The sequence below is a fragment of the Lissotriton helveticus genome, chromosome 6, assembly GCF_964261635.1.
Source record: "Lissotriton helveticus chromosome 6, aLisHel1.1, whole genome shotgun sequence".
Classification (NCBI taxonomy): Eukaryota; Metazoa; Chordata; class Amphibia; order Caudata; family Salamandridae; genus Lissotriton; species Lissotriton helveticus.
Genome location: NC_136067.1, coordinates 1,664,750,105 through 1,664,776,827, shown reverse-complemented (window position 1 = coordinate 1,664,776,827; position 26,723 = coordinate 1,664,750,105).

Sequence of the window (26,723 nt, the reverse complement as noted above, 5' to 3'; positions counted from 1 at the left end):
CTTCGCCCATTGCAAAGTAGGCGAAGTAGGCAACACTACTCCCACTCCTTGGGCGTAGCGAAGTTGCCCGCCACCCGCCTCCCTCCCGCCCTCCCGAACATAGCTAAATTTAATTAAATGGGCCCATATAAATAAATAAAATACACTTACCTTGTCCGCGGCATCCCGGGGGTCCCTCTGCTCGTTCACGGCGCCAACTTCTAACCAATGCGCATGCGCTGGTGGACGCGCATGCGTATTTCTCATGAGAAATGCGCATGCGCGGCCGCCCGCGCTTGCGCATTGGTTAGAAGATGGTGCCGTGAACGAGCAAAGGGAGCCACGGGACGCCGCGGACAAGGTAAGTGTATTTTATTTATTTATATGGGCCCATTTAATTAAATTTAGCTATGTAGGGGAGGGGGGCATGCAGCGCGTAGTGGGGCTACGTGAAGTGCGCAGGTGGACATAGTTTCTCGCCCACTTTGCGTAGCTTCGCGTAGCCCCACTACGCACACTACGCCCACGGTTAATTATATGATACTGCTCATCGTCGAGGCAAATCTTTATGGCTCTCTTTATTTCTTCACAATTTTGGGCTCTTTTCAGTGCAGTAGCCCAGAGTCTGAAATAGCCGTGTTACGAACGGAGATTATATTATAGAGATAGAAATGGGCCTTATTATGACCGATCGGGTGATGGAAACGATGAAAAGTAACTTGTATACTGAAAGATGTGAGTAGTACTGTGAGCTTTGTATATATTTATGAGAATATGATAAGTTGAGCTTAGATATTTTAACATATTAATAATTTTTACCACTACAAGATGGCGCGTGTACCTGTTTACTATAAAAGGGTAGACCACCATGGCGATGGCACTGCACGCCTATTCTAAAGACACGAGGAACTTGTTCGAGTGAGGTGAGCTGGCACTGTCTGTTTTTGATTTATTACTAGCGAATACAGATAAGGGCTCTTTTGTATATATTCTCTACATGTGCTTATATGGGTTTCTTTTTACTTTTTAGCATATTTAGCGAATTTTGAGAGACAAATATTGATTATAAGGTGAGCTTATCGCCGGTTTATTTTTCCGACTTGTGGGATCTGAGAATACCGTTAAGTGGATTAACTTACGAGTGTATCCTATTGTCGTTTTTCTTTTAGATTGGACAGATATGAGGATTTACCTACATCTATGAGTATAACCTTCATAGCGTAAGGAATGTTTTGGGGATTGGAGCATTAGCAAGGTGGGAAGACGAAATAGTTAGTGTCCTTTAGTTATTTATATTTATATTTGGATTCTGGGATTAGGTGCCTAATATGATTCTTCTTCTATTATAGATATATACAATAATTGAATCTGTGCGTGCAGCCTGAACAACTATAAGAGACACACTATTCAATTCTGTGTTAATACTTATAAGTGGTGAGTGTATACTTAGAATGCGATTATTTTCGCATATTTCTAATACCACTTATAGATTTTAGATTTCTTGTGAATCATCTCCCAAGAGTGGAGCAAACTAAGTTAGACTGGACTACTGTAACTACGAAGCGTGTGATGTTGGATAACTTTTACTGGAAGTATTCTAGGACGAGTAACTATAATCCATAGGCCTGGACACTGTGTTAAAATCTAGATTGCGACGTAAACATTATCGGCGCCATCTTGTCCCCTTTTAGCTCAAATGTGCGCGTAAGTAGCAGCCATTTTGAACGCCGTGGCCTCTCTGCCCACTGCCGATAGCCAGCGCGTCTCTCTCTCTCTCCCTCTCTGACCCCGCCAGCATCCCCCGCGCGCTGACAGCCCACGTTCTCACATGCTTGGGCCATAAACCACCCCTTCAGCGGGGCCCTGCCTCGAAGCCACATCCCGTACCCGACTAACACCTCCCTTCGTCCCTTTAATGATCACGCATCCTTTGATGAACCCCCCTTCCTCTGTGCCCGATTGTCCCGCCCGATCCCAGGCCATCACCTAGCCCTGCGGATACAGTTTATTGCCCCCTACAGTAGGAAGCTGTCCTTCTTCGAAGAATCTATGAATGATAAAGGCCCCCACTCCATGAGATCCGATCAGCCGCGCACATTCCGGGAGCCGGAGGGATATCCAGCTGCACGATAGTCATCACCTACTGAGATCAGGGTGGGACTTTTACTGTAAATATGTGTGGGAACGGGTTTTGAGCGGAGATTCCGAGGATGCCTTTCCGTACATCAAAGTATTAACAAGAATGTGTTCTATGTAATAAAGCAATAAACCTGTGTATAAGAGGCCAGGCCTCAAGGATGCGTTTAGAGCACCTCGAGAAGATACCCTGTTGTCTGATTTGACGTGTTCTGCTCCGTCTGAATAAACTCCTGTTTCCTGCCTTCTGTCTCCAGCGCCTGCGCTCTTTGTTTGGTAATCTCGAATGGTATGAGAGGCGGCTGACGCCGGGCAAATACTGAAGGGTTCTTGGTCGAATACGGCCCTACCATTCAACAATTGGCGCCCATCGCGGGGCCCATCAGCGACGCGTGGATCCAGTGGGAGAGGTCCCCACGACAGAGTGAACGACTGCAACGATCGGGAAGAGCTCCTGCTCGATAGACCCTCATCTGGCAGCCGATCATCCGAACTTCACCGGTTCCGAGCAGACCTCTCTCGAGTGATCTACGGTCCTGACTGGGAACCATCAGGAGTGCCACAGCAATTACGGAGAACGGAGGACGATCAGGCGCTGGAAGCGGAAGACGAGAAACTGTCCATGCGGTCCGGGTAAGGTCGTGTAACACGACGAATTGTGAATTGATTGTTTGATTGTTTGAAAATACTATTATTACTCATTTGATTGTTTCTGAGAGATTCTCTATTTGCAAACAAGCACGGAGTCGCCATACTCTGTTTAGTCTTTGCAGATAGTGAAGGGTAGGTAACGCAGGCCTTTGCCCCCGTTGTAACCCGTCGTGCCTACTTCCCTCTCCATTTGATTGATCGTTATCCAAGCATTTACTGTTTTGGAATTGGTTCTCTTTGGATCATTCTCTATTTACAAAAAAGCACAGAGTCGCAATTCTCTGTTTAGTCCTTGTGAATAGTGAAGGATAAGTAACGCAGGCTTTTGCCCCCGTTGTAATCCGTCGTGCCTATTTTTATCCCTCATTTGATTGATTGTTTGACCGAACATTGATCGTTCGGAATTGGTTCTCTTTGGGTTATTCTCTATTCACAAATAAGCACAGGGTCGCAATACTCTGTTTAGTCTTTGCGGATAGTGAAGGATAGGTAGTGCAGACTTTTGTCCCCTTTGTAACCCGTCATGCCTGTCTTCGCCCCGTTTGTTGGTAGTTGGTTCAGCCCGGACCGCTTATTAGAGGTGAACCATCCGGCTCCACTGGAGGGCACCCCTAATAAGGACATGTTTACTAAATATGGACTAGTCACCGTGGCTTATAGCAAGCTGTGGCATAAATACACGAGAAAGGATCAGGGAAGTCAGTGGCCACTGATAGGGTCCTTCGATAACGACAAAATAAACGCGCTGGAAACAGCCCTTTATAACAATAAGACAACACCCACTATGCTCGATAGCTTCGGCATGTGGCGCAAAGAAACAGAACAACGAAAGAAAAGAAATGAGGTCAGGTTAAAAAAGGAAGTACACAAGGCAGCTCACCTGGCCGCTAACAAATTAAAGGAAGAAATAAAAGAAAGAGAGGAAACCAAGCTAAAACAAGATTCCGAATCATCAGGCCAGTGTCCCGTCAGGACACCCTTTACACTTTACCCTGAGCTACCTTCGAAACAGCGAACAAACGATGATTTACTACTAGGTCCCCCGATCATCTACATGCCCCCTCCATACGCCCCTTCCCAACCCTTAGCACAGCACCCGCAACCCCCAACGACAGGCGAGAGTAGTGCCGGAGCCTCGGTCCTCATGGCCTCTGCGCCGACCGAACCCCTTGCATTCAGCGCAGCACAGGCAGCAACTTCAGGTGACCCCGAAGCGGGGAGGAAAGACCCCGCGAGATCGAATAGATTAAGCAAGGACGAACGAGCTGGGATCGATAAGATCGTAAAGACGCTGGTGGTGCGAAAGGAGAATGAGGATTATATAATGGATATGTACCATACATATGCCAATAGCCACAGGCGACACTTTGTCGTACGCCTTTGTTACCATACCCTTAATGCCTACGAAGACCGCTACCAAGGAAAAGGCCCTGAAAACCTAACGACTCTGTATAGGAAAATTGATATCGGAGATGGGGACGAGTGTGACGGGACGAACCTCTTCACGCGTACGCTTGAAGTTCTTCGCCACCTCACGGAACTGAAACCAGAAACTAACACCACGACTCCTGCAGTGACTGAAGCCAGAGTAGAAAAAATTGACACCATGATGCCCATAAAGGAGGCCGCCCCCTATTGGGTTCCCCCACGAGGACTGGGAACACACGACGATATTAATCACCAAGATGCGAGAGGGAGGGTAGTTTACAACTGGGTTTACCAACCATGGGATCGGCAAGACATCCTGACCTTCCGAAAGTCCTTGCCTGATCTGCGAAAGAACCCCACAGCCTTCTATACAGAATTAGCCACCGCTCTGGGTTCAACGATTATGACCCTAGCGGATATCGATTTGTTTTTCGGGTTATGTCTGCCAGCTGATGTGTGGAAGCAAATCCGGAAAGTCGACCACCTTGAGCTGTTCGGACATACCTGGGTACAACTCGGTGATGTAGATAAACAGCGAGAGCCAGGACAGAAACCTATGAAAGCCATTCTAGACCTACCAGATAAGATCGTGCAGAAACTAAAAACCTTAGTCCCAGAAAGGAAAGTGGACTGGTCAGTAGTAACGGCCTGTCGCCAGAAACCCCAGGAAGACGTATCAGAATACTTCTCCCGGTTTGAAACGGTGTTCTCCGATTACAGCGGCCAGGACATGACCACTGCAACCGGACATCACTTGTTTGTCCAGAACTATGTGAAAGGCCTGACACCAGAAGTCTCGCAGAAACTACAGACTAGTGAGAGTAGTTGGGCGGCCTCCAAGCCCGCAGCTATCCTTCAGATGGCTCAATACTATGAGCGACAAAAGAACGAGAACGATCAAGCGACTGAGAAAAAGAAAAAGGACTTGAAAGAGAGGGTAATGATTGCTCAGTTGCAAGGGGTGACTATAGGAAGGGAACAGTATAGAGGGAACTACCAGTCGAATGCTCCTAGAAATCCACCCCCTAGAGACCGCACCCCCGCACCCGGCGCTCCACGAACAGACCTCGATGAGAATCAGTGTGCGTTTTGCAAAGGATATGGCCAATGGAAATCTCAATGTCCAGTTCTGCTGGAAGCACTCAGAAATAAAGACACGAGAGACGTAGCGGGCGGGCCGAGAAATAGAGGACAGGGACGAGGGCACCCAAACGACACTAACAATGACAGGCCTGGTAGACCGAACACATTTGACCGTACCCGACAGAATCAGTGCCAACAGTCTGACTGCGACAATGCCCACGACTTTGCATAGGACTGCCAAGGGCAAGGAAGGGATCCAGTCGAGCTCTATGTTGACCAGCAAGGCCCTTATGTCACCGCTAAGGTCCTAGGTACGAAGTCTCCATTTCTGGTAGATACTGGTGCAACAGGAGCTGGAGGAGCTGAGGACATGGGCAAAGGACCAAAAACTGATCCCAATGAACCAAACAGGTTTTGTTGCCAACTCTGGGACAATGACCAATCTATTAGCACTGTCAACTATTGTCGACAAAGCACTCTCAACATCTAGGCCAGTGCTTTGCTGCTTTGTCGACTTTAAAGCCGCGTTTGACCGGGTCCCAAGGGCGGCTTTGTGGGAAAAGCTGAGGAAATGGGGGATTCCTGATAGATTATTGGACGCAATTATTCAACTCCATTCGAATACTTGGGTTAGGGTGAAGCTGGGGTCCGGCACGCATCTCTCGCGGAAAATCTTGACAACTAGAGGTGTGAAGCAGGGATGCGTGCTGGCCCCAATGCTTTTCAATCTGTTTATAGCAGATCTGACAACTACACTGGACGAAACCAACAGTCATTCCCCAAAAATAGGAGGCACGGCATTAAGCAGTCTTTTACATGCCGATGATCTGGCACTTTTCAGCCTTACGAGGGTTGGGCTGCAAAGGTTCCTCGATAAACTGCTCCTTTATACGACCATAAATCAACTAGAGGTTAATTTAAAGAAAACCCAAGTTGTCCCCTTTGGTAGGAAATATCATGCGGGCGGAGGATGGTCATATAACAACATACGCCTCGCTATAGGTCAATCATATAAGTACCTAGGTGTCCATCTGGACTCTAGGGGTAACCTCATCAAACATCGGAATGAGATAGCAGTTAAAGCTATGACCCTTGCGGTCTCATTAGCCAAGATCTCAAAAAATCTTTCTGGCCCAACTCTCCTGCCACTCTTAGAAGTCTTGAGAGCAAAACTTGGCCCTACTCTATAATATGGAATTGAGTTATTTAAGGGCAAATTAAACACTGCCTTAAATCGACACACAACAAAAATCTATAAAAAAGTACTCCATCTCCCAAACTCTGCATCTGCAGCACAGGTAAGACTAGAGCTTGGGCTATTAAATTATGAGGCCTCTAGCATCGGCTCATACTTAAACCTCTGCCACAAACTGAGACAGGCGGACATTGGCACACTGGAATCCTTAGTCTGGCTAGAAATTACCCAGAAAAATCCAGGAGGTACGTTTGGTCGACTTTTTAAGGACTATATTAATCAACTGTCAGCGAGCGACCTTTGGGTTCTCAACCCCAGTCGGACTGCATTCAAAACAGTCATTAAAAAATGTGTGAGAATTAGTTCCCTCGCAATAGACAAACCACTCTTTTCCAAACGTAGACATGCTTGGGCCCTTGTCAATTCTTATGAGCGGGTAGCACCGGCCACCTATCTGCCTTGCACATATTCATTGTACATAAAACGAAGTCTAATGGCAATTAGAATGGGTGACTGGCGCTTCCTGCAAGATTTGCCTTCTTGGCGACGAACGGCGGAAGACCTAACCTGTAGAGGGTGTAGTAAGGCATCTGAAACTTTGTTACACGTGGTTTGCCTCTGCCCAGCCTTTAATTCCCAGCGTAAGCTTAAACTCAAAGCAGAATGGAATAGGTTGGGTGTGCGGACATGTAGGCAAGCCATTATCGTTGCTCTGAACCCTGAAAACACGGTTTTAAATCTAGGATTAACAACTTTTATCCTACAAGCATACCGTTCCCTTACTCAAAAGAGGCCCGCTAATAAAACATAAGGGAAGAGACACGAAATGATATTATGTTGTGCAACCTGACAGTTTAATACATCGAATTGCTCCTTTAGGAGTTCTAGTTGTCTTTGATATGTATGCGGTATTTTGACAGTCAGTGCAACTAAAAAGGTGTGAACAGCTTTTTATATAACTTTTTAAACTCTTGCTTGTTCCTTTTTAAAATGTTACAGAATTAGGAGGTCCAGGACGAGGAAGATTCCCATTTTTATAATAGCCACTGAAGCGTTTGCTTGCTTTCTCCCAATTTTAAAAGCTTGTATATAATGTGTACTTTGTAAGTTTCTTTTAAAGATATCTGTGTAATATCTAAATAAAGATTATTATTATTATTTACGTAGTGCGTTGTCTAAGCGATTGATTCCCAGGGCACCCTTGTCTGGCTCACATGTGACATCAATAGGTTTTGATGGAACGCCATCCACTAATCCCTTGTCCACACCGATCTCTTTTAATTTGGACAATAACACCACTGACACGACGTTTTTGCTCTCCTCCAACACCCCCAACGCCATTATGGGACTTGACTTATTGAACCACTTTCGAGCTACTATTAGGTGTTCACAAGACGGAGTTCGAGTAATTCTGTACGACAACCCAAAACTGCTCAGATCTTGCCGCGCACAACGCATGTTCTCTATCACTGACACTGATTTGTCCTTGCTCGACACCCTACCTCTGTACCTATGGGCAAAGACTGACTCGGACGTAGGACGCATGATGATAGACCCTGTACACATAACTGTTCGACAGGACGCAGTACTCCCCAAACTCCCGCAGTATCGGATATCGCCCGAAGGCGAGAAGGCGTTGGTAAAAATCATCCAGTCCCTGGTAGATGCAGGAGTGGTAGAAGAAGTAGTTAGCAATGTTTGCAACAGTCCTATCCTACCCATTGTGAAGAAGCAGGGTGAGGGAGATGAAAAAGCGTACCACTTCATCATCGACCTACGAGAAGTCAACAAAGTGGTTGTACCCCAGTACCCTGTAGTCTCAGACATCACCACCATTCTGACCCTGATTCCTTCCACTGCCACCACCTTCACGGTAATCGACCTCAAGAACGCATTCTTCTCCATCCCCATTCACGCGGACAGCCGCTACCTTTTCGGCTTCACTTTAAAATCCCGCTCATACAGATTTTGCAGAGCACCCCAGGGCTACACTGAAAGTCCCAGCATCTACAGCCAGGCCCTCAAGAGACAGCTGGACGCAGTCCAATTGCCGGATGGAGTGGTGTTGATACAGTACGTCGATGATATCCTTTTGGCGGCCGACACCACTCCACTTGCGGTCACAGCCACCATCCAACTCCTGCACTTCCTCGCGGAAAATGGCCACAAGGTCTCCAAGAAGAAGTTGCAATTCTGCCAACCTCAAGTCACTTACCTAGGCCACCTCTTGTCCAAAGATGGGAGAAAGCTCACACCCGATCGAATACAGGCTATTCTAGAGACCCCTATCCCTAAAACCCCGAAGCAATTCCGCTCTTTGGTGGGCCTCACCTCCTTCTGCCGACAATGGTTGCCAAATTTCAGCCTCATTGTGAAACCACTACTTTCCCTACTGGCTAAAGATGTCCCCCTTCCGCTCCCGTGGACCCCTGAATGTCAATCCTCCTTCATGGAACTGCGAGACGCCCTTTGTTCAGCGCCCGTCCTAGGAACCCCTGATTATACAAAGCCCTTCTCACGAAAGGGAGGGATGTGCTTTGTCTGTCCTGACTCAGTCCATTGGCCCCAAACAACGACCATGTGCCTATTTCTCTGCCACTCTTGACCTTGTAGCAAGAGCTTTGCCTGCCTGCCTTCGAGCAGTAGCCACTGCTGCTGTCTCTATCCGACAAAGTGAGGGAATCGTACTCTCGAATTCCCTCACGGTACTAGTGCCTCATGCTGTTGACACCCTCCTAAAGCAGACAAAGACACAACACCTGACCAGCGCGCGACTGACTGGGTTACCAACTGACACTGCTCGCACCTCACATCACGCTGAAACGATGCACCACGCTGAACCCAGCCACCTTGCTGCCTCTGCCTGAAAACGATCCCGACGTGCCCCCAATACATGACTGTGTGACCCTCACGGACGAACAGACTAGGAGTAGAGTTGACCTCCGAGACACTGCCTTCCCAAACCCTGACGGAGAGCTATGGGTGGACGGCTCTTGCATTAAACTCCCCGACGGCACCACCTCAGCTGCCTATGCAGTTACCACAGCCCGAACTGTAGTTGAAACCGCCCGCATCACGCAACGATCCGCCCAGGCGGCAGAACTGATTGCCCTCACACGAGCATGTATCCTAGCACAGGGGACGACAGCAAACATTTACACGGACAGCCAGTATGCCTTCGGGGTGGTTCATCATTTTGGGCTCTTATGGAAGGAGAGGGGATTTCTGACATCTCATGGTATACCCATCCTGCACGGAGATCTAGTCTCCGCTCTGACTGAAGCGGTTCTCCTCCCCAAACAACTTGCCGTAATCAAATGCCAAGCACACAAAAAGGTGACAGACATCATTGGGCAGGGAAATGCACTGGCCGACATCACTGCCCGAACGATGGCTGAGAACAGGACGACGACTCGCATGTACGTGACTAGGTCACAAACAGAAAAATGGACGGACGCTAGGGAAACTATTAGGGACATCCAAATGGCCAGCTCACCACAAGAATTGACTGAATGGGCACGGGTGGTATTAAAAGATGATGAAGGCTGCTGGCGGACAAAAGACACGAACAAATGGTTGCTACCCAACTCGTACCTGATCCCCATACTGACAATGGCCCATTCCCCTGCACACATAGGATCTGCCCCTATGGCCGAACTTGTCTCCCGAGTTTGGCATAACGACAGAATTACAGACTCGGCCAAACGATTAGTCCAACAATGTCTAGTCTGCCTGCAACACAACCCTGGGAAAGGAACTGCCGTACCCCGGGGAGGGTTTGGGGTCCCCAACCATCCATTTGAAGTCCTACAGATGGACTATATCCAGTTAGAGAGATGTCAAGGACTGAAGTATGTACTTGTTGTTGTGTGCGCTTTTAGCAAATGGGTGGAAGCCTACCCAACGCGTGACAACACTGCTATTGCCACTGCAAAAGTACTACTGAAAGAGTTCTTCCCTCGCTACGGCCTTTGCCGTATTTTATGGAGTGACAATGGCCCCCATTTTGTAGCCGAGGTTATCCAGCTCATCCTGAAAGGACTGGGGGTACGACAGAAATTCCACGCAGTTTTCCACCCCCAATCTGCTGGACTGGTCGAGCGGCACAATGCCACATTGAAACTAAAACTGGCAAAAATAGTGGCTACCACAGGACTAAAATGGCCAGACGCTCTTCCCCTAGCATTGCTGTCAATGCGTTCCACCCCCACCAAACACCACTTGACCCCTTACGAGGTCGTTTTTGGCCGACCCATGAGTATCTGGTCCGCACCCAAACCAACATCTATTCACGACGTCCCGGACGTCCTAATGTCTGACTACCTGTATTACCTAACTAAAACACTGTCTGTTATTCATCATCAGATGCTGCAGGCCATCCCCGATGCTTCCAGGGGCCCCGGACATACCATCCGGCCTGGAGATTTCATCCTGATTCGGAACTTCCAGGGGGAGAAGAGTCTTGAACATCGCTGGATGGGCCCCTGGCAAGTCTTGATCACCACCCGAACAGCTCTTTGAGTGGAGGGGAAGCGAAATTGGCTGCATGCACATCATTGCAAGAAAATCTCTCCGACCCTGACGTCGACCGAAGACGTGACCACCCAAGAAGAGCTCCTGAACAAAGACCGACCATCCCTGAGCTGCTACCCTGAGACAGAGACACTCGAATTGGCGAAATTCCCTGATCCCACTGTGCCATCCAGAGAAGGGTATAACCTGCGACGAAAGGAGGGAGCTTCGGCTAAGTAGACCACTGACTAAGTTATCATTCTCAGAGCGGCGGCCTAACACTACAAAGGCTGCCAGGAGAGAAACCAAACGAAGTCTGTGGTTCTGCCCACTACCGAGCACCTTGAAGATGATGGAAGCGCCCGATACGAAGATGATGGAAGCAACCGGACATCCGAAGACCCGCTACAGGAACCCGAAAACTGACAGTTTGCACAGCTCAAAGACTATTGCTCTTCTTATCACTCTTCTCTTTTGCCTCCTCCTCATGACTACCTTCTGGATCGTGGAAGAGAACGCACCGGCTCATAAGACATTTCTAACGACTGCACAGCCTACCACCATGAAAGAACAATACCTGGTCTCTCTTTCACCTCAAATCCAAGAAAGGCGTAAGGAGTTCTGGAACAACTCCTTCGTACAGTTGCTGTACCAACACAACCTTGCTGCAAATGCCACGAATTGCTGGATCTGTGGGTTGATACCACATGCCACCGGACATTCCATTCCCTTCATCCCTTCACCTTTCTCTGTTCACGGCTCCTGCCTTGCCTGGCTGATCCTCTTGCAAGAGAGCTACAGAGACAACGCCACTTCCAGCGAAACTATGTCACACTTTTATCATGGAGTCTGGCTAAACAAAACCGGGAGAGTTGCTGCTCCTTTTTGCCCTCTATCCTCCAATGCCTCTGTTCACATGGACATCCCCGCCAAAGAAAGGGTGGAGATGCAAATATTCAACAATCCAGCCAGACCCACCTTCTCCTACCTCCGGAAACGAACAGCTGCCACCCTGACTGTGGCCCTATCTGTCATCAATGTCTCGGGCCTCGTATGCATCACAGGCCGTGGGACACAAATGGTGGGCCACAGCACTTGCCGCATCACCAGAACTTTGTACTCAACCGACCCACCCTCTTTTGTCACCTCTCCAAACATGTACTTCGTCTGTGGTACAAAAGCCTACACCTGGCTCCCAAAGGGCTGGGGGGTACTTGCTACATAGCCTTCATCCTTCCTCCAACCTATGTGGCTCCGGCAAGCCATCACCGACAGAGACGAGCAAAGGACATCGAGCGGGCCGACTCCACTGGAGCACAATTCTTGGATGCAATGAAAGGACTTGTTCCACTTTGGGGTCCGATGGCGAACAGTCGTGCCATTCGACATTTATCCCAGGCAGTCGAGACAACGATGAACATTACAGCTGGTATCCTCACAAACAATACAGCCGAGCTTCAGGCGGTCCGTCTGGTGGCTCTTCAAAACCGTCCTGTTCTGGATGTGGTTCTGGCGGACCGTGGAGGAGCATGTCGTATCATCGGGTCCAGCTGTTGTACCTACATACCAGACAATTCACCCTCCGTTTACAAGGCCATCGAACACCTCCACAGACTCTCCTCAGAAGTTCATCAGGAACAAGAAGGATGGTCGCTCGGGAGTTGCTTCTGGAGTACTGTAAAGGACTGGGGATGGAGGTTGCTCATGATTGTACTGATACCAATCGTCGTAATATGCGGACTCTGCCTGGGTATTCAATGCTTGCCACCTCTGTGTTCACTATTTGCTAACTGTGTTTGCCCTAAGACTCCGAACTTTGAAGCTGAACGCATGAAAGCTTTGTATGATGTAGAAATCCGTAATATGATGGGGATAGACATAAATTGACAAGCTGGCTAGATATGTTGAAAAGGGAGGACTGTTAAAATCTAGATTGCGACGTAAACATTATCGGCGCCATCTTGTCCCCTTTTAGCTCAAATGTGCGCGTAAGTAGCAGCCATTTTGAACGCCATGGCCTCTCTGCCCACTGCCGATAGCCAGCGCGTCTCTCTCTCTCTCCCTCTCTGACCCAGCCAGCATCCCCCGCGCACTGACAGCCCACGTTCTCACATGCTTGAGCCATAAACCACCCCTTCAGCGGGGCCCTGCCTCGAAGCCACATCCCGTACCCGACTAACACCTCCCTCCGTCCCTTTAATGATCACGCATCCTTTGATGAACCCCCCTTCCTCTGTGCCCGATTGTCCCACCCGATCCCAGGCCATCACCTAGCCCTGCGGATACAGTTTATTGCCCCCTACAGTAGGAAGCTGTCCTTCTTCGAAGAATCTATGAATGATAAAGGCCCCCACCCCATGAGATCCGATCAGCCGCGCACATTCCGGGAGCCGGAGGGATATCCAGCTGCGCGATAGTCATCACCTACTGAGATCAGGGTGGGACTTTTACTGTAAATATGTGTGGGAACGGGTTTTGAGCGGAGATTCCGAGGATGCCTTTCCGTACATCAAAGTATTAACAAGAATGTGTTCTATGTAATAAAGCAATAAACCTGTGTATAAGAGGCCAGGCCTCAAGGATGCGTTTAGAGCACCTCGAGAAGATGCCCTGTTGTCTGATTTGACGTGTTCTGCTCCATCGGAATAAACTCCTGTTTCCGCCTTCTGTCTCCAGCGCCTGCCTCTTTGTTTGGTAATCTCGAATGGTATGAGAGGCGGCTAACGCCGGGCAAATACTGAAGGGTTCTTGGTCGAATACGGCCCTACCGTTCAACAACTGGCAGGATTAATAAGAGGTTTATTGCACATGTTGTGTTGGTGATTTGTTAACTTTGGGTATATTCTTCCATGTAGATAGTAGGAAGGAGATTGCCTGTTCAAAAGGAAGAATTCATCTATTTGACCTTTGAGGTGAATATTGTCCACATTTACCTCTATTACTGGGTAAAGAGGATGGGCACAATGGAGACATCATGATCTTGGTGGCGTTTTTGTGTCATTCTGTTAATTTCTCTCATGTATGAACTAAAAGCATACTATGGTCTTTACTATTCTTCTGTTATTGGTGACATTTATTTTTCTTTGGACAAGGGTCTATCATCTTTTTTCTTTTTGAGATCAAAGATGTCTGATATATGTCATCTTATGTTTGAAATGCAGCCCTGATGAAGTCATTGGCAAATGTGGAAGCCTGACGAAACACGTGTTGGCTGTGTATGGATGTAATGGAGTTTTTGAAACATCATGCAAGAAAATAAAGAAGAATTTTGCATTGGATCTAACAGCGTTTGGATTATATTTCTCAGTCAAGATTAGACATTGGAACATTGAATAGACTATACTTTTTTCTAAATTGAGAAATGGACCTTGAAGGGTAGCGATCAATACAAGTGATCGCGTCATTGTAGTTGTATATTAAGGATGCTTTAATTGCTGTTTTCACGGAGATTGTTATATTGACTTTACAATATCTTTATTCTTATTAATTTTGGAGCGCAGGGAGGATCCTCCAATTTTGTTCAAAATTCATGACCATACCTTGGTGTGGTCCTTGAGGGTTGTCTGGTAATCACCCCCTTTTCTCCCTTTGCAGCACCACTTTGACAAGTGAGGACTTAATATTTGTATCCCTTGTACCAGTGTTGAATGCCCTTGACCTGCCTGGTTACCAGAACGTAGTTGTTTATCTTGGCATAGGTTCTAATTTGAATTTTTTTACTCCATTCAAGAATTGCCCCTTTCTTCCAGAAATATTCAGAGACTAGGTTATGGTTAGGTGGCAAAGTGTTGGTATTTGTCAAATAGGAGATTTGTTTCTGGGGAAGCAGCTAGCTTCTTTTGACTTTCTGCAGCAGAAATATAAATTACCCCAAATGGATTTTTTTAAATATCTCCAGATACGCAGCTTTCTCGAACAAAAAATAACTCAAAACCTGATTATATTGAAAAAGGTAGAAATTATCAAAACAATCAAACTAAGATCAAAAATGGGGCTGCTATATCAGATGTTTACTGAAAAAGTGGAAGATGACCTCGTGATTTGGGAGGTAAAGTGGCAAAATAAATTGGAGATAGAACGAATTAATTTAGAGAGAATTATCGAGTTAGCCATAAAAGTTTTATATAACGGCCCCTTAAAGAGTCAACACTTTATATCTATTTTTGACCTATATTACACACCGAGAAGACTTGCTAAGTGGAAGTCCACAAGGGGGAATCAGTGCAACCGTTGTGGGCTATATGCTGCGGACGCACCTCATCTGTTTTTCCTTTGCCCCAAACTTTCTCAGTTTATTAAAGACGTAGAGTATTTTTTGACTCATAGCCTGGGTATTCGACAACAATTGTCGGCCGAATTGGTGATTTTTGGTTGGCAAGAGAGCTTGGCTAGCTCTCGGGCTGAAGACGGCTGGAATGCCAGTAACCGGTCCTCGGAAGCTTGTTTCCGGTCCAGGGAAGACATGGTTTGGCAGTTCGGGCTGGACTGTTCCCATGAGGCACAGGGTCGGACTGATTTGCATATAGCCATGTCTGAACTGGGGTGGCAGAGTGGGCTAAAGAACGGTGATGGATTAAACCCAGATCTTTTGACTGGGTGTGAGTGTTTGATTGATTCAGATGCTCCGTCCATCACCACCCCCTTTTGTACCGCTTTTGGCCGCCATAAGTGTGGCAGGGTATGCTCAGACGTGAGTCCCTTGCTCACTTTGCCACTGGAGGATTCAAGCAAGCCGGGCTGAAGACGGCTGGAATGCCAGAAACCGGTCCTCGGAAGCTTGTTTCCGGTCCAGGGAAGACATGGCTTGGCAGTTCAGGCTGGACTGTTCCCATGAGGCACAGGGTCAGACTGATTTGCATATAGCCATGTCTGAACTGGGGTGGCAGAGTGGGCTAAAGAACGGTGATGGATTATTGTCTATTTATCATCTATAGACTTCAGTTTATAAAACAAAGGGCGCTAGAAAGAAAATTCAAGGTTTGAAATTGTTGTCTCCTATTGCTAAATGGATTTGATTTCATGACGTATGATGAATTGATGAATAATGAATCATTGATCGTATATGGTGTTTATTTGTAAATACGGGGGCAAAAAAATGGAAAATGTAAAATGCAAAAAAAATAAAAATAAAAATAAATAAATAAATAATTACAAGACCAAGCATCATCAACGGCACTGAGGCATCTATCTCTGCTAGGAAGAATGGCTAATTAAAATGCAACCGTACATGAGGATACATAACACCTCGCCTATCCTTGTATAATATTCTTTTTACTCATTTATATAACTCCGCCTGGATACTCTGACCTGTAGGGTTAAATCATAGAGCTTGCAGAAGGTGCATTAAACCACTGACTCATTGTTTTCTTTCACATTTTGGCATGTAATACATTGAGGCATTTTGTGTTTCTGCTCCTCTCTTTCTGTTACATTCCCATTCATCTGTTTCTCTTTTCTATCTTCGGTCCAGCGTTATTGTCTGCAATCTGTTTTTTTGCTCTCATCGTGTGAATCTGCTTGTTAGATGTTACATGGGCTCCCACGAAAGCTGCGACTCTAATGTCCCATGTGACATCAAACGAAAAGCACAGTGGCCACCTGGGAAGCATTGGTAATGCATCGGTTTCACTTATGTAATTAAGAGGTAATGGAAGAGGTGTGGCGCAGTGGCCAGGGCAACTGATGCTGGAGGCTGGGGATCACGGTTCGATCCCCGGCTCTGGCGGCAGGGGTCTGCCCAGCACCATGTGACTCTGGGCAATAGCTCGCTTAATCTTCCCGACGGCCCCCAGCACCTTGACACCTTCGGATAATTGTTCGCGCTTTACAAATACTGGACATTTACATTTACAATAAAGAGCTGTTTATATCAATCATTGGAGAAGGAAAGAGCTCCCTGACAGATAAGATGTGGAGTGGATCTGGCACAGTGGCCAGAGTTGCTGACTCGAGAGCGGGGGATTCCTGTTGGAGTCTCGAGGCACCACCAACATCCTATGATTCTATGTACATTAATTAATCTCTCTTATATAAATATGCTGCAAGAGTAAAAGCCAAAACTTTATGGAAATATAGTTCAACCAAAGCTGATGTTGACAGTATTTCCATGGGGGGAAAACTGATAAAATAAGCAGACAAGGAACAAGCAGTGGTAAATGTAGGAACATATGCTACAGCCAATAGAAATGGAGGAAAGGTATGTGACACACTCAGGAACCAATAAGAAGCCGGGAAAGAGAGGAGGTGGGATAAAAGTCCCTTTTAAGTTTACATAAAAAACAATAGATTTCTCAAGTACAGGCCAAGCCATGTGCAGGCAAAACCTAAAAAACAGCCTGTCAGAATGACCAGTCCAGCTATCCATACGAACCATGGAAACAGATTAGAGCAGTACATGCTACCCATAGGGTGCCATTCCAGGAATTTCCGGACTGATGGATAGCTCATGAAAGCACAAGCCTGCAATTATTCTGGCCGCCACATACGGGACAGTGGTCTAGGAAGCCAATCTTATTTTTTGGAGAGTTCTGTAAGAGGTGATGCACAGTTTTGAAGATAGGCTCACGAAAACACTTCTTCACTCTAGACATAAAAGGTGCAGGTGTGCCTGATAACATTTGAAATTGGTGGGGCAAACAAAGTGCCCCAATGCTTCACAAAAGGCAAAAATGCTGGTTTGCCTATATTCTGCCCTAGGGCAAGATTTACAATGAAATAATAAGCTAGTTACATGGAAAAAAAAAATCATCTTGAAGTAGCTAATGCTTGTGCTGGACTAAATAAAACAAGCATCATACACTATAAACACAGAAACTGAATCACTCACATGCACTAAATTAACATTTTAGTTCAAATTAAATGTTACTTATTGACATGTGACCTCACTGTTTTTCTGCAGTCTGTGGATCTGAGCACAAGATGAAGTAGCTAACTCCCCTTACTAATCCAGATACTGCTCTCATTCTACTATCAACCAGCATGAGAGAAGTATCAAGATTGGATAAAGAGGGTTGGCTGGATGCTCGTTCAGGCCTTGGAGGCCTGTGTTTGCTCTCCACCCAGCTGTATAACACACAGAGCTTTAAAATGTGCATATCAGGCTGGCCAGTGCATCAGTAAAAAAAATAGAAATACCATATTTTTACTGCAATGTTATTTTTCACATTTGCTATGCGCTGGTGGCGATACTCCTCCACCCTAATGAAGAAACCACCACTGAACAGGTGGTCACAGATTTAGCCACATTCCTGATGTGAAGTTTAAGATGTGAAGTTCAAGATGTGCTAATTGTGTAGGAGAAAGAACAGGGAGTTTGCTTAATTTACCACCTCAGGAGAAATACCTATTGAGGCAAGAGGGTTAAATAATGTCTGAATGGATAGAGAGGGACTGAGATAGCAGGAGGAATCCATTTTTACTTAACATTATGCTTGAGGTGATGCTGTGGTATCTAGTGTTGGATTTCCTAAAAGCTACATACAAGAAATTTAGGGGCAGATTTATCATCCTTTCACGCAGAACAACACAGCAAGCCACCTTGCTGCACTGCATGAATGGGAAAGAGTGCATTTACTACTATATAACTCATTCCTGTCCTTTCCTAGCACAGGCACACTTTTGGCTGCCTAGCACCAACGCAGGCACTCTTGAGTCATGTTGCAAGGGTGCAAGTGCTGTTCGCAGGATTGTTTTTGAGCAGGAAGGTGTGCATTGCAGCACAAAAGCAATTCTGAGAGGCATTTCCCGCTTTCTATGTGTGCTGCAGAATACAGCACACATCAAAAGAGGAAAACATGAAGAGAAATAAAAATAGTTCTCCTCATTATGCCTCACCTGGGGAGGCACAGGATTGTGATGCATTCCTAGATCTACCACTAACGGTACATCTGGGGATGCACCAAAGTTCATCGGTGGGTGTGTGAGAACACCCTCGCTCCACCCATGAAATACCTCCCTGCCACAGAGTAATGCAAGGCAGTTATTTGCACTGCCTTGGTTAGTTTAGATTTATCAAGCCATACAGGGCCACGCAAGGTGGCCTTGTCTAGCTTAATAAATCTCACTTAGGTTTTACGTTGCCCCTGCGTCCACTTGTTTGGCACAAGGGTGATAAAAAACCTTGATAAATATGGGGCCGTATGACTTTGCAAGTGACTTTGGTGTAAAGCTATGTGCTGTCAGCACACTGCTACACTGAGTAGAGGAATTAAATCACCTAACATCTTCATATCCGTTAAAACATTTGGGTGCTTACATAGGCCCTGGGGACTCCAATTGGCATGACTCACTGTTAACATATTATGATCAGTCACTGAGGTATGAAGTGAGCCAGAGTAATACTTTGTCTTTGAAAAACAATTCATAGACATTAGTGTGAAAAGTAGCTTCCATTTGGAGAAGGACCAGAGGGCTGGGTTCTTCGCTGTCCAAAAGGTGGGGGTGCTCCTTCAATGATTTTGAATGCTAAAAACACGCCTGTGCCCACATGGTTTAGTCTCTAGAAGGTTACTTTCTGCACTGGTTATTTCAATTGTGTTGAATTACAACTTTCCTTTGTCTAAGCCAAGAAAGGAAGCTTATTAATGAGACATATGTTTTATTGTTCATTTGGGTAACGTTTAGGTTGTTGAAGAAAGCCTTGTCAATTTTGAGGCAATCATAAAACGCTCCTTGTTGCAGGGAGTATTTCTCAGGTACCGCAGCAGTGGTGATGATCCGTGGGATTTGTGTGGGCTACAGAGTCAGAGAAGAGGCTCTTTGAATCGTATAAGCGTCTAAGTGAGGCAACTAATGTGGTGATAGCTTCTTGTGTAATGGTTTGGAAAGCATGTTAGGTACAGGTAGCATTCCAAGTCCGGGCACCAGGGGGTCTAGTGGGAGAGGAGATATAAAGTCCTAGATCTTTTCACTAAAACGTGTTGTTATTTTGGTGCATTTTGCCTTGTGTATAAGAGAGGAAGTGGGCAGAATTTTTGATAACCTCAAAAAATGTTTTGTTATCATTTTATGCACTTGAGATCTAAGTTTCGAAAAAGTTGATGACATAATATTGTTCTCACAGATGAGGTTGCTGATTGGTCCTATGATTGGGAAGATACCCAAAGGGATGCACATGGCACCTCATGTGCAAAATGTAGGAAAGATGCGAAACACAGTTGATAGTTGGCAGTTTTATCAAACCTTTTTATGCTATGCAACGAGAGGGAGGTTTTGAACACAACTTTGAAAATCATTCTTGAGGAATTTGAGTTGGCATAATGAACCTTTAAAGGTATTACATGTTGTGGGATAGCCATGTACACCACTGTTATCCTTAATACAAGCACCAAATAAAGGAAAACATTACAAATTGGTAATTTTATGCCAACGCTTGCGGCTTATTTATGAGACGCTGTACTGCGCCTAATTGAAACATATTGCCTTACCTAATCCACATCTATGGACCACATGATGTTTCAAAATACTGATAAGTTGACTATTCTTTACTGAGTGGGGTGTGTGGGAAGTTTCAACTCAACTCCACACAGTATATGATCATTGATATTCGAAGGAAAGAAAATACCATTAAAATCAGATTTGCTAATCCTTCAAGTAAAATGCCTACTTGGGAAGTAGGATGTCTTGGGGATGGCCTTTACTAGAGTTCAAGACCAAATCGAGTACAAAAAAAAATACGTTGAATGCAATTGCTTTACTTTCATGGGTTTCTGCAACTTGGTTACAAGCCCACATGGAAATAATTGCAAGAGGAAATTGAGAATTTTATAAGCCCAAACCCTTGTTCATATAGTCATTCTATTACCATATATATTTTTTACTTCACTAATCAAAACACATTCCTGTTGTCAAGTTGTTTAATGCCTTAGAGAATTGTCTTGCCCTGGGAAAAAAGTGCCCAGTCAATTAGTAAAGTATATAAAAATTGTAATGCTCAAAGGGGACTCCACAATGGAATATGTTGCCCTGTCTTTAACATTTCATAGAACACAAATAAATTGCTTTGGAGAATGTTAACATAAATCCACCAAGCAATTCTTATTAAAGCTTCATACTTTATAAATTCCAAAGTTATATGTGTTACCATTCTGCTTAACAAACTTATCAAGGAAGAATATTTTCCACTATTTATAGTCTGAATTCAGAGTGCTGCCGAAAGGTAGTGGCAATGACAGTTGTTTGCTTAAACTATGTAAACTGAAATGTTAAAAAGACTGTGCAAATATTGTTAATATGCATGTCATGCCGTCAAATAAGCAAACAGAGCAGATGTGTTCCCGCTAATAAATGTAGTTTATTGTACTTAGTGCTCTTCGAGGTCAAGTGCTAATGGTGAGAATCCATTAAGAGGACAAAGGTTAGCGACTCCTCACTTCCATATCCCTTAAAACTAAACCGAGTGCGTATGGACAAAATTAAGTGCGATGAGTGTTAAAAGTGTGATAAAACTGGTTTTAACTGCCCAGCTGGGCAGCAGCCCATAAACAAAGAATTTAAAACCATAATAAAAAAAAGACTAGTAATCTAATTACAACAATAAAGTTAAAGGTGAGCTATCCGCAGCATGATTCACATACATTCTGACTAACCTCTGACATCTTGAAATGATTAGAGAAGTCATTTGAGAGGATCAAGCAACCTGGCATGGTTTACTACCTTCCTACGGGATGAAGTGAATTCTACATCACCCACCACATGAAAGGAGGTCGCCACGCAGTTCCCCAACACGCAGCATTTGTCCTAATTGAAAGCTGTGTTTGTCGTCCCTTAGCTGACGAATCCAGAGGCTAATCAGATATCTGTTGCTTGTATGACCTGTTTGGTATAACACTCTGCTCGCGAATGAAAGTAGCTCCTTAGTTGCCAGTGATTTATTTCAAACCTTTTTGTTCCACAAATACATGTCTAAATTACAAATACATAACCTAACGTTTGGAACAAGATACAGCGGCCATATTGTTCTCAGTTGACGTTATGCGTCTGCAATTGGGTGTAAGGACATTATGTTGTTTGCCGGCACCGGTGAGAGCTCTGCAGTGATTTTGTACCATGGACATTGAAGCAGGTTATGCCATTCTGAATTTTTCTTTTTCTAAGTAGGCTTGTCGTATTTTTTTTCTCATGTAAGACTGAGTTACTGGTCTCTTGGTATTGATCCAGCGCAATACCTAATCAGGGATCAATACTCAATAAGATCACAGAACAATGGCCCATACACATTCACCAAGATCCCTGATGCGCTGAGGGTCATGTTTTAATGACGTAAAATGTGTTCCTTTCATTTATGTTTGATATATCAGTATACATATCTAAGCCTATACCTCAACTTTCTTTCCTTGTGGTCGACGGACCAATTAGTTGAATAGTTGCTGGCAATGATATTACTATCTAACTAACTATGTAGTCAGCTAAATAATAACAGACTCTCAGTAAAGTTAATAAAGTTTTATCTCAAAATGATTAATAAAATGCTCATTGCATATAACATCAGCAAATGCAAATCGTGTCAAACTCATCATTCAATTAATGACATGCACATGAAGGAGTGGATAGATTAAGAGACAATAGTTTCAGCAAAATAATGAAAAGCAATATACATGTGACTGAGTGAATAGATGAAGAGACAAAAGTTTCAGCAAAATAATGCGAAACAATATACTTTGTTATGGGATGAATAGATGAAGAGACATAAGGTTCAGGGACAAAAATACATTTGCAAATATTTATGCAAAGTATGAGTCAGAGAAATAATACTCACCAAAATGATCTGTGAAATACCACCCCCTGGCCAAAGAGATGGTGGGAGCCCCTTGGTAAGAGTCAGGGTACAAAGATTTCAGGGACAGGAACGGAACAGGACAGGAACAGCTAGGCCTCGCTGCAAACAGACGAATAGTTATGCATCACCCCTCTCTTCTCTCTATCCGAACTAACGCGAGCCCAATAATTTAACCACACCCCAAAGGCACCCCAGTTATACCCTAAAACCTACATGTCCTTCCCACATCAGTTGTAACATTTTACAGAATTCGACAGCTCATTGGTGGCTTTAGGAGGTGGTCTGTCACACCACCGTGACTTCATTCAAAATTTGTACGCGTTCATTGTTCTACATCCTTTTGCATTACCTAATATTTGACTCATTCACACGATTTAATACATGATACATTTCAAAATTTTTACACAATTTTCTCAGCAACGTTCCCGGAAGATGTCTTGGGTCCAACTGCCAGTTTCATCAGTTTGGCAGACTTACAATGTTCTCTGTGCTGCATAGCCTTGAATCTTTTCACTTTCTCTGCAGCGCTAAGCACTTCTGTCTGCTTTGGCAGGTCAATCTCGGTCATTTTCCAGCCCCTCATCTATCCGGACAACTTAAGAGTAATGGAGGCCTACACGGCTCACTATGGCAAATGGAACGAAAATATTAATTAATTACAAAGAAATACACTTTTCCCTGTTTACCATCCACCTTTACATTATCCCAAGTTTAGTGTTTTCCATGCAGAAGCTTAAGGCAAAAAGCGGCATTATTCATTATTTAAAGCAGGATGCAAAAATGCAAAATGCTATATGCGGCCTAGTCATGCATTATTTCTCGTTTCTTTCAAAGCACAATGTAAATACGGTTTAGTTCTTTCATGCATTATTTCACATTAGTGCACACATGCTCAAAGCGTTTTCCTTAATGTTAATTCGATACGGTTAACCACACAGCTCTCATGACCAGGCTGGAAACAATAGAGGTGAGAGGGGTAGCACTGGATTGGTTTAGTTAATATCTAACAAACAGACGACAGGCGGTCACCCTTCCCCCTTACCGTTCGGACTTTACTGAAAATGTGTTTGGGGTCCCCCAGGGCTCTGCAATCAGCCCAATACTGTTTAACACCTATATGAGCACCCTGATCTCGATTTTTAAATCTTATGGGGTCAGCTTGGTAAACTACGCGGATGATACACAGCTCATTGTATCACTGGAGGGAAACCCTGCAGTCTCACTGGAAACATTTCACACCTGTGTGCTAGAAATTATGCATTGGCTGAAGGACAACTGAGATACTCTGCTGTGCGGCAGGTAAAGTCCCCTGCTCTCTCCCTTTGGGTTTTTGGCCCATCCCCATGGAGACACCTCTGCTACCCGCCAAGACGGTACGTACTCTTGGGGTCAGTTTTAACGATAACCTGAACCTTGAAACCCACGTTAATAGAATTGTGGGTAGCTGTTTTTCGCTCATCCGGGCCCTCAGGAAGATTTTACCGTTACTTCCATACCAGGTGCGAGCACAGGTAGTAAGGAGCGTTATTCTGAGTCGGCTTGACTATGGAAACGCGATACTGCTGGAAAAACCTTGGTACCTGATTGGGAGACTCCAGAGAGTACAGACGGTGGCTGCTAAGCTGGCCCTGTCTAGACCACGATTGTCATCTACATCCTTGGCACTGTCAGACCTGCATTGGCTTCCGATATTCCAGAGAATTCAATGCAAGTCGCTGTGCATTGTCTTTAAGGCACTGCACGGGCTGGGACCTATACCACTGCAGTCCAAGTTTAACTGGTATAAGCCCACACGGAGCCTTCGGTCTTCCTCGACTAAGATGGTGAATAAACCTAAGATCAAGAAAGTCAAATCTGGCGGAAGAGCCTTTCGCTACGCGGGAGCATGCCTCTGGAAGAGCCTGCCAGTTGAGCTGAGACAGATGCAAGATCTGATGAAGTTTAGGGGCAAAGTTAAAACCTAGAGTACAGGCTTAGAGTAGAGATCAGAGAGCCCGGAAGTGTAGTTTCTCCTACCGCAGCGCCAGGATGCCCGTTGGGTTACAGTGCGCTCTATAAATCTGAAATACAATACAATACAATACAATACAACTTAGTTTGTATTATGGGGTTGTCAATCCAAGCAGGTTTCTTTTTGCGAAACCCTGCTCTATCATTATGATGCGTAATTGGAACTACTTTCCATTGAACACTCTACAATATACCTGTTATTAACATGTCATCTACCCTAATGTTTTCTTTATTCCTCTTACCAGATTTTTAGAGAATGTTGCTATAGCCTGCGCACTGCAAATATAACTATATCTTGGATGTTAACCGTAAATTAGATTGAGTTTACCTGAAATAAAGCCACTTAAAAGGTCAAAATGGGGGTCCAGACGCACTTGGGGGCTTACCTTGCCCAACACCCAGGTCCCGCGCAGCTCCAGCGCTCCCCTCCGCCGCCGCACACACAGATCAGCGGCCGCAGTGCGAGGGGGGCATTTCTTCCTGCAAAGCCTGCAAGAACTACACTACCCAGACGCCCTAGCGGCGGGACACGCCGCCGTACGGGAAGCCCGCGCCAGGAGGCGCTTGAAAAGGGACACCAGGAGCGGGGAGCGGGGGGTCCAGACGCACTTGGGGGCTTACCTTGCCCAACACCCAGGTCCCGCGCAGCTCCAGCGCTCCCCTCCGCCGCCGCACACACAGATCAGTGGCCGCAGAGCGAGGGGGGCATTTCTTCCTGCAAAGCCTGCAAGAACTACACTACCCAGACGCCCTAGCGGTGTGACACGCCGCCGTACGGGAAGCCCGCGCCAGGAGGTGCTTGAAAAGGGACACCAGGAGCGGGGAGCGGGGGGTCCAGACGCACTTGGGGGCTTACCTTGCCCAACACCCAGGTCCCGCGCAGCTCCAGCGCTCCCCTCCGCCGCCGCACACACAGATCAGCGGCCGCAGTGCGAGGGGGGCATTTCTTCCTGCAAAGCCTGCAAGAACTACACTACCCAGACGCCCTAGCGGCGGGACATGCCGCCGTACGGGAAGCCCGCGCCAGGAGGCGCTTGAAAAGGGACACCAGCACCCGCGTCGCGGGACCGCGCGCGGATCGGCGCCGGGCGAAGCCCGGGCAAAGGGCGGGCCCTCTGTGGCCCTCAGAGGATCTGAGGAGGACGGGACGGGCCTCCCCACTTGGCCCCATCACAGAAGCAGGTACAGAAAACAACTAACCCATTTGCTTCCAATTGTCATTTGTCCCTGACCCGTTCAGTGTCTATTCTGGAGCTCTTGCAGTCCTAACAATATGTCTCTCTGGGAGGACCTGAACGCCCTGTGTGGCACAAACTATGCCCCTAACATATCAACTCCGCCCACATCTGGCAGAAATACTGACCTTACAAACCGTACTCCCCAGGAACCACCTTTAGTGCCTGAAATGATTGCCTCTCAAGCCAACACGCTGCCCCAGGCCCTAATCACCAAAAGGAACATTGAGGAGATCCCAGCTAATGTTGATCAAATGTCCTGTAGTCCCTCATCACCCCCCGCTATTTCAACTGCCTCAACGCCACAGAAGGTGGGGACCACATCAAATGACTCTGTCTCCCCCTTTCAATCGACCCTACTGGCCCACATTGAACGATTGCTGAACGCGGCCCTATCACCCCTGGTCACAAAAATTCAGGATCTGGGAGAAAGGTTGTCCAGCGTGGAAAAAATAGTACAAAGGATTAATCCATCAATTGTAAACACTGCTTCTCCTTTATGTTATATGCCCTCCACCAACCATGAGAAACCTCAGTCTACAGAACACAGAAAAGCACAACCAATTAATTCCTCTACTAGCAAACCCATCCCAAAACGTTGTAACATAACTTCTAAACCGAATTATGTCTCTTTAATAGCACCTAGGATTCCTCATGAAAGAAGGCATCGAATTAACCTACCCCCTGAAGCTGCCCCCTATGACTGTTCTCTCTGGGG